Consider the following 17,394-nt stretch of genomic DNA (forward strand, 5'->3'; position numbering starts at 1 on the left):
GAGTAACAACTATTATAGTGTTAGGATAGGCGTGGGAGTGACTGATAGTCCTTATTCTCATTAGTATTGGATCAGAACTAGAGTAACCGTCCCTGGTGCTTAATGTATGAATTAAGATGATGTTATATTAATAGAAACACTGAAAGGGATAAATAACAAAAACTGGAACAGTAACTCTGTTTCAGTTATAGTGTTCTACTGTGTTCCACAGAGATAAATTCTCAAGGCAAAATGTTTAAAATTTAATAGAATAAAAACAAAGTATTTGTAATGTTCATTTAAATATGTTATTACTACAAATACAATGATAACTTTGGATGGTAAAAGCGGGAAATAGATGGAGATACATACATACAGTAGAATTAGGGTAGAATGCACAAAGGGGAAGAAAGCCGGTGTTGTGTTGTGTGATAGAAAAATTCCCAAGCTGAAAGGAAAATTCTATAAAACAGCCATAAGATCAGCTATGCTGTATGGAACTAAATGGTGAGCAGTTAAAAGAAAACAACAGGAACAACGAATGCATGTAGCGGAAATGAGACTGCTTAGATGGATGAGTGGAGTGACAAAAAAGGATAAAATTATGAATAAGTATGTTCAACAATACGAAGAATTGCTAGTTTATAAGTTCCTGGGAGCTGCATAAGAGGAAATTTCGCTCGAACCGCTCGAAACCGGTCGCCTAAGTAACTATTAGGAGCGTGGGTAACCCATTTAGAATGTACATGTACTTACATGTGCAAGTGATTCATAATTTTCATAACAGGTAATTTATTTTATTTGATAACAACATTGTTATCCATAAAGCAAAAGAAAAGGAAGAAGTTAGAAAGACTTATGAATTCTGTTAATAAAAACACCAGAAAATATAGTCTTTTAAACCGCACAGAAAATAGTTGAATATAGTATACATAAAAGGATACATGTGCAATCAAATTCTGGATGGCTTTGTATATCTATGAAGTTTTATAAATCCGTAATAACTACCAAGAAGTAAACCTAAGAATAGCTAAAACACTTACAAACCTCTAAAAACACCTATATACTTGCACATAGCGACAGGTATACACACGAACACATCCACAGAAGTATATAGGGATAGTCAGACACAGAGACAAGAGCACACATAAATACATAGAGGCTCAACCGTGCTCACACGCTACCGCGCTCTCTCGCATACCAACTCTGGTATTGAGCGCGCACGCTGCATCCTTTTCTCTTCGTCCTTTTCCTTCTTGACCAGTGAATTTTCCCCGTTGCCTATTCGAAATAATCCGCACCTTCGAGGAAATAATTTTCTTGGTTGAAAATTACTATCTTGTCGCAGAAGTGAGGGAGCAATTAAAACTAAATAAAACAAGTGGTGAATTTCATCACATTAAGTCAGTCCACTTATGGATAAAATTATAGGAACGTAATCGGAAATTATAGAAATTTATTTATTGTGTCGATGGAATTCAAAACACTTATTTACAATGAAAATTTAAGATTGCGTTTTACAAAAGCTAATCGTTTTATTGAGTATACAACATTTAAATTATTCAAGTGATAGTGCCTGATCACCGCGTTGCCCAACTCTGTAGAGATATAATTTTAATTAAAATAGTTAGTCTTACAACTTATTTCTTATTTCCAAATACATATGTAATTTTTCGCATTGTTCAATGATACCAACAGGTTGGATATAAATAGAGGTATATGCGACACAGCCCTTCAGATAGCAGTGAGACCTCTTTGTGGTGGAAGGGCTTCTCATGCTCGGTCGTGGTCGCTAATTCTGTGAGTTGAGTACGATCGTGTATAAGCTAAGGAAGGCTGAACTCCGGATATCAGGTCACATCCAGGTTGCATTAGTTTTTTCTGGTATATAGGACTCAGCCGGGAGTGACTATCCACTCTCTAACTTTTCGTGGGACATCGAGGTCTTCATCCGTATACTGTGGGACAGACCGTGAAATGTCATACTTCCATAGGTGAAGAGGAACTATTTAAAATAGATAGATGTAGTTAGCCAGAATGAAGCTCAGCATCCTGAAGCAGAGCGAAAAAGTCTAACGAATCAGGTCTAATGTCAAAAAAGATTTGAGTACCTATTGCAATAAGGTCTCGATTCAAAAGAGGCTCGACAGCTGGAGGTATAACCTATCAGGCAGAACTAGGCTTTAAATCACTTCCGTCAAGTGACTGTTAGCAGCAAAGCCATATGAAGAAAACTCACTGCAGTTGAAATAGTATCATACTTTCATGCCAAAGATCTCTAACTTGCCACAAGCCGTCGAGTAATTCGTCCAGTTTTATTTGCTCACACCCTTACTCGAATGCCGATGCTTGAAAGTAGGTAGTGCCAGGTAGAAAAATATGCGCTTAATGTAACATTTTTGGAAGAGAGCCTTATGATGTATAACTTGGTGCATGAATTTATTACAAAGTTAAGGAACAAAACCGGAAGAGATACAGAATTTCTGAGCTAAACAAGAATGCCATCAAGTGGTACTTACACAGAAGGCTTTAAAACAGCATAAAGAAGAACTGGGATAGATGTGTTAGGTCTTAGAATTAAATACTCAGAAAGTCTAGGGCCAAATGCCAAACATCTTGAAACTGAAACTCACGTTATTGGAAGAGCTAAATTTGGACAAAAAAAGCGGGGATAATATTTTGTTATGTCTGATAATAAAGCAGAAATAAAAGCAGTGAATTACCAGATGATCAGATCCAAAGTGACATAGAAATGCTAGTTTTAATTAGATATGGAAAATTTAGTTACCCTCCTAGGAATTCCGGAAGATACTGGAGTGGAGAGACGAATTGGAGAAATGCTGACAGATAAAAGAAAGTAGATGGCAAAGTATACAAATAATGGGTAGACTAACAAGGAATGAAGCAATCAAAAACCTCGAGGGACTGTAATCATAGAAGATTTAGAGATTACTTTAGTTAAAAAAATACTACCTATTTTAACAAAGATATTTACATGCCAGTGTCGACTGAGAAGGCAACTGAAAATATTGATGTGGTAGAATGATGATTCTCTGAGGTAGAGGATGAAACCAATATGCATATCATTAAACTACTGCGCCCTAAGGAATTACAGAGGACTTACCTTGGACCATATAAGACAGAAGATGAATAAGTCTAATATAAAGCTCTAGATACGTATATTAAACTTCCAGCGGGAGTACTTTAGCTGCTCTAATCACTGAGAAGCCATAAGATAGTTCTTATGACTAGCATTGTGACTTCCATCCCAAAGAAACTCACATAGTAAAACACATTACTGAAATAGATCCTAATGACCTTATTTCCAAACTTAATTTTCCTTCTAATGGATGCATATAATCGACCGAACACTGCAGTGTATGTTTCAAGCTATCTTCGGGAGTTCGAAATCGAAATTTTTGAGTGGCTTATGTCTTTACCAGAACTAAAGTTCAATGAACATTTTTTGATAAGTTGGAAATATCTCAAGCGTGCTTTGTAGAAGAATAGGATTAAATTCCACAATTTTTTAATGACCTAATAAAAGTAGAATACTTAAGAAAATGCAAAGAAGTGGAAGCAAGTCTTCGGAGGCTTGGATATTTATACGACATCTAAGGAGGAAAGGCATAAATACAACAAACATACAAACCTTTAACATCAATGTGTTTAAAAAGTCACTACGCAAAAGAACTACAAAAGTCCAGACTTGAATATCTCCAACAAACACCCAGAAGATACCAAATCCATGGACTGGAAATAATCATTTAAGACGACCTAACTGTCAAACTTATAAAAACCGTGAAAAATAAAAGAGCCTATGGACCAGAAGGAGTTCGTACTGAACTTTTGAAAAATGCAACACCAACGCTTGTTAATATTCCGACAGAACTTTTAAGTAAATACCTAAACAGAGATAATATACCTGACAGCTGGAAAAAAGGATGGATTACACCGATCTTAAAAAAACCAATAAGGCAGACTGCAAAAACAACCGCTGCATCTCAGTTACCAGCCTGTCAGTATATTGTAAGGAAAAGTTATGAAAACCCTTGTCGAAAACAAATATGAACCATTTGAGCTAAAAGAGCAAGCAGGATTTCGAGTTAGACGATCTTGCATCGACCACATCCACACTTTAACAAAACTAAATGAAAAAAGATGGTTAGGGATAGACCAACTCATCTATTATTTGTGGACTTGACGAAAGCTTATGATACAATACCCCTATGAAGACAGTGGCAAGTACTGGAAAGGAATCTATTAATTTGTGAAAGCAATAACGATTCTACAACAATCTTCGATCAAAAATACAGATTAACAACCAGTTCTCCGAAAACACTTTTCAAAATCGACCTGAGTGATTCACTGAAGAAATGGAGGAGATCATGTTCTGGAATGGGTATACCACGACGAAACAACCCTATATACGCTTCATTTCGCAGAAGATCAAGTAGTCATCGTACAGGACCAGACATGGGGACTCAACAAAAACGAAATCCATGTGCATAGGAGGAGTTGAAATCAAAGAAATAAAAGTGAAAAAAATAATAGGCACACTCAAGTTACTATTCTGGTCAAAAACTATCTCTAAATAGGAAAAGATACAGCTGAATACTATTATTTTTAAAAACATTGTACTTTATGGATGCGAAACCTGACAAGTCACTAACAGAACGGAACAAAAACTCCTTGTTCTGGAAATGGAGTTTTAGCGCAGACTAGCAGGTGTATCCAGAATCTTGTATCTAACAAATGAAAGAATAAGACAAATCATGGACAGAAAGTCCACCATCATAGAAGAAATACAGCAAAAAAAGCTTATTTGGGATATGTACAAAGAACGAAGAATTCTTGACTATGAGCTCTGTGTTCAAGAGTCATGACCTCACCCTAGAAACAAAAATGAGACTCCTTAAATGTTACGTGTACTCAATGCTTCTGTACGGAGTAGAAACGTGGACATTAAAAGCGGAAACTCTATCAAAACTTCAGACTTTTGAGCTATGGTTATACAGAAGGATCCTGAAGATACCATGGACAGACAAAGTCACCAATGAAGAAGTACTGCGGAGGATGAACACAACCGCGGATTTGGTCAACATCGTGAAGAGCCGTAAGCTGTAGTACTTAGGACGTATAATGAGAAATCAAGGCAGATACGAGCTACTCCAATGCATTTTGCAAGGTGAAATTGAAGGAAAAAGAGCCCCAGGACGAAGAAGAATATCCTGGCTTGCTAACCTGAGAGCATGGTATAGAAACACCACAACACAGCTATTCCGTATAGCAATCAACAAAGTCATCATAGCCAGAATGATCGCCAACGTCCGGAACGGACAGGCACCCCTAAGAAGAAGAACAAAGAGCTACAGACCATCGTCTACCGAAGTAAGTCTGAATGATTGCAGATAATTTTGAGATGTGTGGAGGTGATATCACTATATATGAAGTGTGTTACACAGACAAAATCAGTTTTTTGAGCATCATTAAATTAAGCAAGATGCAAAGACTCGTTTGCCTAGGAATTACAGGGTCCTAAGGAGCATACTAACAGCAATTATGGGAACTCAACAACCGGAGCTCCTTCTTCTGCACATCGTTATAAGGAGGAGAAGATAATGAGATACTATAGACTGCGCGAAAATTTAAGTAGCCTAATGGTTAGATGACGATACAGTAATGTCATACATGTAATTTAAGATCCCGTACGGATGATGACTCCTGACCATGTGGTACCCAGATACAGGTTCAACGTACCTTTCCAGGTGGACATCTGCCCACGAAAGAGATGAAGGAAGCACACAATCCAGGCTGCAGGATTAAACATGCTACATAGGCGGGTCTAAAACTGCAGAAGAGTCATGTGTAGGAATTCTACAGTAGTGATGGAAATATAAACATTACTACTCCACTAGGAGAATGTATTTTGCAAGAGAACTTATTATGGGAGCTGTTGAACTTAATCAGATCATAATATACACAGATAGTCAAGCGGCTATGGGAGCTCTCGGGAGCCCTAAGGAAATTGGCTGCAGTATGACCCGGCTATAAAAGACCGCTTCTGAAAAGAAAACTACTAAATTTGAATTTTAACGTTGGATAAAAAAGTTAATTTTTCTCAAAAATATCTTTGAGGTATTGGCAATAACCGTATCTCAAATACGGCTATTGGCACTGATTTGCGTTCAATGCAAACACGCTAACTACACACAAAAACAAATATTACCCGCATAATTCGTATCTCTTTTCTTGTGCTCTTCTAATCTTGTCCCAAGTGTAAAAAGATGATTTAAATATGAGAAATTTCCAGAAACCCACATTTCGAATAGTATCTTACCTACTTAAAAATGAATAACTGTCAAAATCATCATATTAATATTTTTTTTATGAAAGGAAGAAAGCTATTGTTGACGAAACATGGTGGATTGGAGTGACAATACATAATAGGCATATTACTTGTTGTGAAAAATGGTGGGTTTTAAAAAACTCCTGTCCAATTAGTATTAGAGATGTTCTATTATGTTAAATTACTACTAGAAAAGAAAGATTAATAATTAATCATGCGTTAAACATGAAATATAACTGTGATAAAATTTCTAAAATTTACTAATTTATGTGTAGATATCAAAAAAAAATTCTTTTAACATTCTGTAGAATCATCTATTAAATATGGTAGTACAAAATGATGTATGAATATGTAAACAATGGAAAAATGAATTGAACTGAGAGTAGCAACAGTGTTAATTCATTTATAATAAAACCAGCTAGATTTAAACTATTGCAATTCCCTCCATCGTTTTTTACATCGTTTTATTTCATGGTTAAATGATGGACTACGCAGTAGATCTCAATATTACTATAGATATTAGACATAGTGGATATTTTAATTGGTAATGTGCACAAAATTTCATCTGAAGAATTGGGAATTAAACAATACTCAGCGAGTTCGAATCTTTTGACACGTTTTTGCCATAATCTTAAGAGTTTTTTAGTCATTTCACAACTTTTTTTAAAATCTGGGTCCATTATAATTCCAAAAAAAAGAAGACACCAAACGCGGCACACACACCTCCAAAACGGTATAAAAACCTTTAATTTTCATTTTTTTTCATCCGGTTTTCACAGCCTCTTACGGTTCCTAGTTTCCATTTTCGCCTTTCATTCCAATCTCCAGCCTAAAGATTCCTCTCTGACATTACTCCTTAAACCTCCTAACCATGTCTGTTTTGGTCTTCTTCTTTTCCCCTTTTGTCCATTTCATTATTTGCTTAGAAAGTCGTCTATCATCCACTTTTTGGACAAGGCCACACCAAATAAGTTGTCAGCGTTCAATATCTTCAATAATAGTTCTTGAGACTTTTATGTTTTGTTGTATTTGGTCGTTGGGCATATTTTTTAGTCCCGATTTTCTGGCAGATCTTCACCAGAAGTCCATTTCTAAGGACATTAAGCGGCGTCTAGGGATTTGTTTAGCTGCTATGCTTCGCATTCGTAGAGTACGATACTTTTAAAGATTGACTGTTTTATCTCTCGACATATATCTTTGGACCACAGTATTCAATTTAGACACCCTATAACCTTTTTCACTCTTATTATCCTTTGTTCTATTTTCTTCAGACCACTATGGTTAATTGATTCCCCACAAGAATTAATTACAGTGTTCTCATCTAAGATCTGGTTATCTGGTGGGTTCTCAATGCACAGATACTGTATTTTTGACTGATTTACATAATATATACCCCATTCTTCATATTCTTTAAATAAGCTTTTCGCCATAAATTCTAGGTTATATTTTTATCCTGGACTATAACCACTTGATCATCAGCGAAATGAAAGCTGTACAAAGTATTCTCCCCATTGTATGCTCATTTCAGAGCAGTATCTTCTCCACCTTCTCAGGGCTTCGTTTAGATATGTTTAAAAAAAACAGAAAGGCTACATACCTATCGCAATCCTTTAGTTACAAGGAATTCTTCCCTGCTTTAATTTTTGATGTGGCTTTTTTGTACAGTTGTTTTACTGCTGCAGTAATCGTACTATTTATTGGGGAATTTTCCAGCATAGTTTTTTTACTGGTACTGTATCGTATGATTTTGTTAGGTCAACAAATAATCGATGGATCTCTTGGTTCCTTGGTACTTTTTTTTTAGTAAGTTGAGTTATGGTAAAAATATAATCGAACCATGATCTTTCAGCATGGAATCCTGCTTGTTGTTCTATTTTATACCGTTCATACTCTTCTTCGATAAATTTTGTAAAAATTTTCTGTATAGTTGACTAAAGTTACTGATCACTGAGATGCATCTGTAGTTTCTGAAGCAGTTTGTTGGGCCTTGTTTGCGAATGGGCGTAATCTATGCTTCTTTCCAACTCCTTGGGATTTCTCCCTTATTTATATATCTCGTAAATAATTCTTTCAGATAGGACATCAATTTGGGTGTTTCATTCTTTAGTGGTTGTGTCGCTATAAATTCAGATCCTGGTTCCTTATTGTTTTTCATGGATTTTAGTGCTTTTTCTATCATTTCTGCTTTCACATTAATATATTCTCGTTGAATCTGTTATCAAACTATTCTTACTCCTATCTGTTCTTGTATTAAAGTCTCTAAACAATATTTTTTAACATTGATTTCCAACTTTTAGAAGGATTTTATTGAGGAGTTCGACAAACTAATCTTTTTGCAGAGAATCATTATACACTCCTATTATTGTTACTCTATCCTTTGATGGTAAGGTCGACCTTTAAATTTACATTTAAAATGTTAAATAAACTTAACATTAACTAACATAGTGTCGATGATTTTGGATTTATCCAGAAGGGCCCATACGGATGCCAAACTAGCCGCTGAGCTCTCCTGGCAATCACTACGATAAAGAAAAGTAAGAAAAGGAATCTCCATATACGAGTATGAATAACTACAAAGGTGTTTATCAACACCATTTGACGATGCGTATCGGACCAATCCTCTGCATATGAAAAATAAGCATAGGGGGAATTAGTAGATCAAACCTTAATTTCTTTCAAAACTACTAATCGAAAATAACATGCACTATCAAAAACCAACCTTCTTAGGAGGGGAAAAATCGGGGATATAGCAAGATTGGAGCTAGCTACAGTAATTTTTAGGGCACTGCAACTTATGTGCATAACAGTATACAAAATGTGTCCATATCCTCTACAGAAGTGAATGGCATAACCATCAAGAACATCTACAAACATTATGGTAAAGAAGAAAATATTTCTCTAAAAATCACTTGCATACATTTCCCTTATTTCCCCAATTTGGCTCCCTGTGATTATCCATATGTCGTGGATTTATGTGTAGTAAAAACATCTGTTCTTCTTCTAGCAAAACCGCTAACTTTTTCGAGTAAGTAATAAAAATTAAACTGCAGATGAATAATTAAACAATGTTTATAAATCTCGCATTTGAGCATCTGCATAAATCCAATTTCACTATAGATGCAAAGAACTATAATTTTTTTCTTTACAAATAGCATATTTTTTAGTAAAGTATAAAGTATACATAAGTGTGCTTGTTTGCTTAAAAAAACGCTTCAGCGCTTTAAATAATTCTAATTTTTGTTTTATTTAAACATGTACATGTATTATTTTTAATATTCATTTTGACTCTCGATTAGTAAAGGTTGTGGCCTATTCGATTCGAGTGAAGAGTGTTAAAGTAATTAGTACGAGAGTTCAGTAACAAAAACAACAACTCGTCTTTCACTAAGGTCATTGTCCGTGACAATTAAAATGGATACAAAAATGATTCCATTCTACCGAACGATATTAAGAATTGTGGCAGCACCACCAATAAATGACGTAATACTAGTAGACTAACATTAATAAATTCCAAGGGAATTACCATCCTTTTAAATAAACAAGAATTTATTACATGTAGCCATACAGAGTGGTTTACAGCTTTGATTACTAAGCTGTGTGTATATCATCTGCAATGCAATTTTTTTACTTGGTGGGATCATCCTTCCTCCTGGAGGAATTAGAAGACGTATATTAATTCTCAATCCTGGAGGATTAATCTATGGCTTCGACTTTTATTACTGCACCTAACTCATTAAAACTACTTCGTGTTTTTTTCGTTTTGTTTTGTTTCCAAACTGGGCATTGTTTGAAAATTACGTGGACTATCACAGGAACAGGAAATGTAAGTTTTTTTAGACACAAAAGCCTGTTATTTTAAAATATGGTTTGCTGATTGTTCAATACATTTACTTCAACGATATTTCAAATTAGCAATGCCCTTATTGTAGGTCTATCAATCCGAATATAATAAATATTTATATCAACAGCAGCAAATTAGGCAAAAATCTCTGTTATTAGGCTATTTCAGGTATAAAAACCCTGGTATATTCTCTGGCAACAACATCTATAGATTGTGGATTTCATAGAGGTAGTTTCTTCGTCTTCGTCTTCTCCTTTTTATGGAGACATAACTTTGTCTGTTTTTTAATGTACCTCCTGTAAGGTAGTTTCTACTGATTGCATTCCTATTGGGAAACCGTCTCTCGCCGTCTTTAATACTCTATTTGTTGTCATTCGGCTTATATGATCGTTTCATTCTACTCTTCTATTTCTTATCCAGTCCTTGATATTCTCCACCTTACATCTACGTCGTATATCGGTACTTTTGGCTTTGTCCCATAGTGTCTTATCATCAATTTGTTTTACCATCAAGAGTTTTCATCTCTACTGTTTCTAACATTTGTTTTGTTCTCTCTGTATTATGTGAGGTCGTGTTTCTGCTGCGTATGTTATTATTGATCTGATGACTGTTTTGTAAATTCTGCCTTTCGTTTCTTTCCCGATATTTTTATGTCTTCACATTGTTTCATTCAGGCAACGTGCTCTGTTTACTCTATTCACTTGATATTCCATTTCTGTTTCGAGCTTTCCGTAGCTATAAAATAGATAGTGTGATGCCTAGATATCTAATAGAACTCCATCCTTGTTCTATTATCTGACCTTCCAGCTCCAATGTACATCTTAGTAAATTTGCTGTTATAACCATGCATTTTATCTTTTTTGAGAAAATTAAATGTTAAATTTTCTGACAGTTATATTGGATTGGTGCAGCATAGGTTGTAAATCGTCTTCACTTTAAGGGAGTAGTATTACGTCGTCTGCATAGCAGATTATTTTAAGTTATTTTTCTCCCATTTGGTATCTTTTTTTAGTTCTTACTGGTTTATTATTTCACCCATGATTAGGTTGAACAATAGAGGACAGTCTCCCTGTCTTATCCCATGGCCAGCTTCAATTGGGTCAGTTAGTTTTTCTTCTAATTTACTTTTATTTTGTTATTTTGGTAGATATTATCTATCGTTTGGATTATTCCTAGTATCTACTAGGATACTATTTAGTATCATCTATACTACATCTCTCTTGAGTACAATAAGTAGATAACGTTCTTTGACGTTGTGGTAACTTTGACCATGTAAAATACCTTCTTAAGATCTACGAAATATAGATATGTCGGTTTGTTATATTCTAATGACTTCTAAGGAGTAGTTTCGAAGTCTATTATTCCTTTTCAAAGCTAAGATACTAAAAAAAATTGTTCCGAGTATGTATGGCGTTGGCGAACAATTATTCTGTAGTTGCAGACTATTTTCGGTCGTTTCCTCTATATGTTATTAGAATCTGCATTTTCTTCTGTCAACTTTAAGCAGTAAGCAGTTTCCAGAAAGAAAAAGGGCTTCTAAGTAGTCTAACGCCGTTAGAGTGATTTTTTGAGATAACTTTTTGCAGACACACTACGGGGCGATTCCTGTGCAGAATTGACTCCATGTTGTCCTTTAGATATTATTACTTCAGTGTTATATTTTTTGTTAATATTTTTTGTAGTCCTCCCAATTAGCTGAACTTTTGGCTTTGTTTACGAAAATAGTTTAAAAAGGAAAAAGGTTTAAAACTTAGTAATAGTTTTAAGTAACTAGGATCGGTATTACAGAGTAATAGGGAAATAAATGGAGCTGCATGCAGTAGAATAAGGTTGGGACATATGACAGTATGACTTCGTAAACAGGGATACATTGTGGAAGGTAATGGTAGAAATGGGAGTACCCAGAAAGCTGATAGGATAAGCCTAGATGGGTGTGTGTACGATTATGTGTACGTATAAGAATTGGCAACAGTACATCAGATGAGTTTTCCAGCGATCCACTTTCCCCTTTGTTATTCAATTTCGCATTAGAACACTCTGGAAAAGCATAACCAAAATTAACAAATAGCTTCGCTGCCGAGGGAGCGAAGGTAATGTTAGCTTTTGCTGACGATGTTGACAAAATTGTGCAATCCACTAGGTGCGAAAGAAGTTTTTACCCTTTTTGAAAGCGGGGTCAGGAAAACAGGCCTTAAGTTCAACGAAGATAAGACCAAGTACGTGGTAGTTACCAAAAATCGAAGACTAATAATTAGATGAATCATTTCGATAAATGAATACAATTTCGAACTTGTCAAAGAATTCAAATACTTGGGAGCAGTGATGACAGCCGAAAATAGTTATGACAAAGATGTAGGAGCTAGAATCATGGCAGGAAGTAGAGCGTATTATTTTCCAGCGACGCTAGATAAATCAAAATACTCTAAAGACAGCTAAAACAAAGGTACATAAAACTGTAATTCGCTCCATAATGAATTGAAGAGAGATGTGAACACTCAACCAGCGTGAAGCAACAAAATTATTAGTCTTAAAACTTAAGATCCTTCGGAGAGGATCATAACCAGGAACTCCAAGCACTCTATGAAGAAGAAAAAAGTGAGATCGAATGATAAAAAATTCAGTCCTCTGCCACACAGTCCTTTCATCTTCTCCTCGGTTTTCCTCTACCTCTCCCTCTCCTACATAGTTTTATCTCTACGTTTGACATGACCAAACCATTGCAGTTTTTGTTTTTGGATCTTTTTTGAAACTGTAATCACCTAGGCTCTTTGCCTAATCAAGTCGTTTCTGATCCTCTCCCTTCTAGTCTTACCCAACATCCACCGTAACATTTTCATTTCAGCTACCTCCATTTTCCTTTCCTGAATTTTCTTTACATGCTACACTACACCAACGCAGGTCTAACCACTCTTTTGTATATCTTTTCTTTGAGCCCTTCCTCGATTTTTCGCTTCCAGTTAAACCAACCAGCCTGTATCCTGTGGACAATTTCTCGATCTAGTATCCAATTTTCCCTTATGTAGGAGCCAAGGAATTTAAATTCTCCTACTCATCCTAGTTTGATACGGTGTTCATCATTTGTACTTATATAAGTACGCTTAAATTAAGCAACCCAAATTTATATAATGAAACCTAAGAAGTAAATTATGATAATATGAATTAGCTCTGCTTCAGTTGATGTCTTCTTCACTCAGTACTTTATTACTTCTCTCAGCTCTTTTTCCTCTGTTTATGACAAAGACCTTGGAATTTCTATTATTAAGTTACGTACTTATCGAAAGGTCCTCGTATATGGTAATTAGGTTGTTTTTATTGTGATTTATGTTTTTTGTAATTACTTCGAAATAATAATAAAATATGCCAAGCTGCTACTAGAGGGTCAACACACTAATATAAAAATGTAATTCAATAGAAACCACAATCTATTGTTAACACTGTTATTAATACAATTGTACAATAGAAACTTCCCCTTACATAAAATACTACTCGAGTAGATCAATTTTATGAATTGCACCTGCAAATATAACCCCTAATATTATTGCTTTGTTTTCTATTTCCTCTGTAAATCATGCCGTTACTGTAAATTCATATTTTTTATAGACTGTTTTTATATGAAGAAATTTATGTATTTATTAAAATCGTCATTGTTAATAATCAAAAATACTACAAAATTCTGGAATATGGTTAGGTCTTAAAAGAGGGAAACAGTAAACACATAAATGGAATAAAATACTAAACAAACATCACTAGGTTTGAAACATAAGAAATAGTTGAGAAGTGGCAAAAATATTATTATTTTTTTTATTAGGTAAACCGCGTCAACCATGAAAGGTTATTATTGGCGGGGAAGAGTTGGACATAAAATCAGATGTTTGCTTATAACAACTAATTACAATTGAGAACTTAAGTCTATTTTTATATTAGATTGTACAATTTAGTTAGTTTTAGAAACTTAGTCACTTTATCACATTTACTATAGTTCAGAGCACTTTTCAGATCACTTGGTAAATCACTTTGAAGTCGTTCCAGGTGATAGAGTGGGCAACTAACAATAATGTGTTCGATTGTCAGAGGAATATCACAAACATAGCACAGTTTTTGTTGTTCTTTTTTCATTAGGTACTGGTGGGTTAACCTGGTATGTCCTATTCTCAAGCGGTGTTGTATGACTTGATCTCGTCGTTTTTGTGGCATTATCCCTTTTGGTGACAAATTTGGGTTGATGCGTTGTAGTTTGTTGTCGTCAAGTTTTTTGAATCTTTCGAGCCATATTCTCATTGAAAATTCTTTGATGGTGTTTTGAATGTCGGAATGAGGAATTTCTAGGAGCTCTTTATCTGGTCTATTCGTATAGGAGGCTTCTTTAGCTTCTCGATCAGCTTTTTCATTACCTATTATGCCTACATGAGATGGAATCCAAACAAATTCCACCCTTTTATTCTTACTGTAAAGTTCTTCTAGATCAATTTTAATTTAGCATAGTATTGGGTGGTTTGGGTAAACCCTTAATATTCCTTGTACTGAGCTTAAAGAATCTGTGAAAATGACTGCTTCCAATTTGGGCTGGTTTGATATATGTTGTAGGGCTTTAGATATGGCATACAATTCGGCGGAATATATGGAGTACTCCTTAGGTAGCTGGAACTGATGTTTAATTGTTTCGTCAACGAAAGCTGCGCCTAAAGTTTCCATTTTAGTTTTTGACGCATCTGTATATATTTGGTAATATCTTTTGTACTTGTCTTTAATCGCTTGAAACCGTTGTAGAATTGCCAAAGTTTTACTTTAAATTTAAAAAAGCGTTTCCTAAGAATGATTGAAATAAATATTTGAGCACTAGAGGGCACTTGGAAAGATTAAGATATGAAAAACATGTGGAATAAATTAGATTGAACATAAAATAATGAAATTCCTACGTTATGAGAGAAAATAGGTTTTTGTAATACTGATAACATGATAACAGAGAAAACTCCAAAACAATGAGAAGGCAACATATTAATCTCTGTTTTCTGAGTCCTGACATTTCTTTTAACTCATGCATAGGTCTTTTGCATATTTCTGTAATTTGGTCGATCCATTTTGTAGGGCTGTGTCATTTGCAAAACGTAGGTTGTTTATTTTTCGGCCATTTATTGAGATGCCCTTTTCCCTTCATTCAAGCGTTCTTCTTATAAAATGCTCCCAATAAATATTAAATAATTGTGTAGACAGTATACATCTGACACCTTGTTCTGGATGGAATTCATTTCAGAGTGTGTCAAGCACTTCAACTGTTCCAGTAGTGTGTTTGTTTAGTTAAGTTATAAGCGAAATTAAGTGTTGTGATACGTCAACTTCTTTAAGTATCAGCCATAAGTGTTGACATTTGAACCTTGTAGAATGCGTTGCGATAATCTATAAAACAAATGTATAGTGAGATGTTGGAATAGACTTTTCTATTATTTGTCTCGAGTAGCTCTACCTTAGGCAAATCCAGTTTGCTCTTGGGTATTTCTATTTATAGGAAAGTTTTCAGTCTCTCATTGATTATGTGTAGCATTATCTTGTTGGCATATGAGATAAGGGAGATAGTTCTATAATAATGGCATTTGTGAAAGCTGTGTTTTTTATATATTGTCGTTATTCTAGACTTTGTCCAATCGTCAAGCCATTGCTTGGAATGCCATATTTTGTTACAGAGTATGTGAAGCAATTTTATTCCTATTTCTTCTGTGGCTTTGAGCAGTTCTGCTGTTATCATTTCTGGACCTGGTGCTTTGATTGACTGTGTGGATTGATCATCTCCAGCGAATATTAGCGATGTTGTAATCGATTTTATTTATAGACCTATATCCAGGAGTTTTCCAAATATAAAGTCGGCGAACATGGGGTTTAAATCGAGTATTCATAATGGAATAGGTATTTGTGATAGCAAACTCGATTAAGATGCCTCCTCTTTAATTTCTCTGACCTATGCTTTCGACGAGCTTTTGCAGTACATTATTTAGGTCATCATTATGTGTAGTGTTGCCGATTTTTGCGTTAAAGTTACAGTTTATTAAGGTTAGATCTTTAAAATGCAATGCAAGCTTTACTTGCTTTATATTTGAAATGTTGGTGGATGTTGAGTGTATGATATTCGCATAATTTTTCGGTAAGCTGACATTTCTAAGTCATCTATTTTCCTTCGATTGGCGACTTTTCACGTCCATGTCTGAGATGAGTATGTAGTAATAGGAAAGATTAATAAGTTTAATAGGTTTAGTTTACTTTGTTGGGATTTTACTGAATCTTTCCATATACGAATTAGTTTTATAGTTGCATCACGTGCGATTACTAATCTATATTTTATTTCTTCGTTACAGCCTCCTTTGTTTGTAAAGAGGGATGCGAGGTTGTTAAACCTATCGACAATTTCCAAACCAGCAATATTTCTGTTGGACCTATTGCAATCAATTATCATTATTTGGGTCTATGTTTAGTACAGAATAAGACCATGTTCCTTGTTCGGCGGGTTCAGCTTGTTCGTTATTTGGACCAGTTCGTCTTCTGAGCAGGCTGAAATTGGGTCTGCATATGTAAGTTTCACGTTTCTTTTGCCACCTATATATATATATATATATATATATATATACAGTGTATAAATGAATGAACACAAAATAGAAAAAAAAAGAATGGAATAACCACATAAGCAGAATGGAGGAGACCCGTGTCGTCAAAATAGCAAGAGATAAGTCACCATTCGTCAGAAGTATCGGCCGACCGCGCAAAAGATGGAGTGACAACCTTCTATGAACAAGCAGAATTGCTTTTAAAGAGGATGAAGAAGAAGATATATATATATATATATATATATATATATATATATGTACATATATATATATATATATATATATATATATATATATATATATATATATATATATATATATGTTAAATAATAATACAGCCTTGTTTTACACCAGATTTTGATCTAAATGGTTTGGAATTAAACGGTCGCATATACTAATGTGGTATTTCGTCCTGTGTTGCCTTCATCCGGTGATTGACTGATTTATTTGATATTCTCCTTTGTATATTATTGTGTAATTGTCTAAATTTTTAGTTCCTCGGAGAGTCTGTTTTGTTTTAGTTTAGTTTGACCCTAATTCTCTACAATCCCAAGCTATCTTTACATAATCCGTTATTCTAGCTCTGTTATTCTTGACTTTCATATTTCCTTGGGATTTAGATATTTTTTCTTCTT

At 34.7% G+C, this 17,394-nt stretch overlaps 1 protein-coding gene and 1 long non-coding RNA gene across 4 annotated transcripts in view; one reads left to right on the forward strand and one right to left on the reverse strand.

The window, feature by feature from the left end:
- LOC140451943 (uncharacterized) overlaps positions 1-17,394 on the reverse strand; it is a 261,924-nt gene that overhangs the window by 37,901 nt on the left and 206,629 nt on the right. The window lies entirely within an intron of this gene.
- svp (COUP transcription factor 2) overlaps positions 1-17,394 on the forward strand; it is a 198,324-nt gene that overhangs the window by 5,935 nt on the left and 174,995 nt on the right. Inside the window, exon 2 of one of the 3 annotated variants that reach the window (XM_072545926.1) lies at positions 16,514-16,726. The exons of the other annotated variants lie outside the window; for them this stretch is intronic. The gene's annotated coding sequence lies outside the window, so the exon portion shown is untranslated. The remainder of the gene's footprint in view (positions 1-16,513; positions 16,727-17,394) is intronic. 3 annotated transcript variants of the gene reach the window in all.

This window comes from Diabrotica undecimpunctata, chromosome 10, assembly GCF_040954645.1.
Source record: "Diabrotica undecimpunctata isolate CICGRU chromosome 10, icDiaUnde3, whole genome shotgun sequence".
Classification (NCBI taxonomy): Eukaryota; Metazoa; Arthropoda; class Insecta; order Coleoptera; family Chrysomelidae; genus Diabrotica; species Diabrotica undecimpunctata.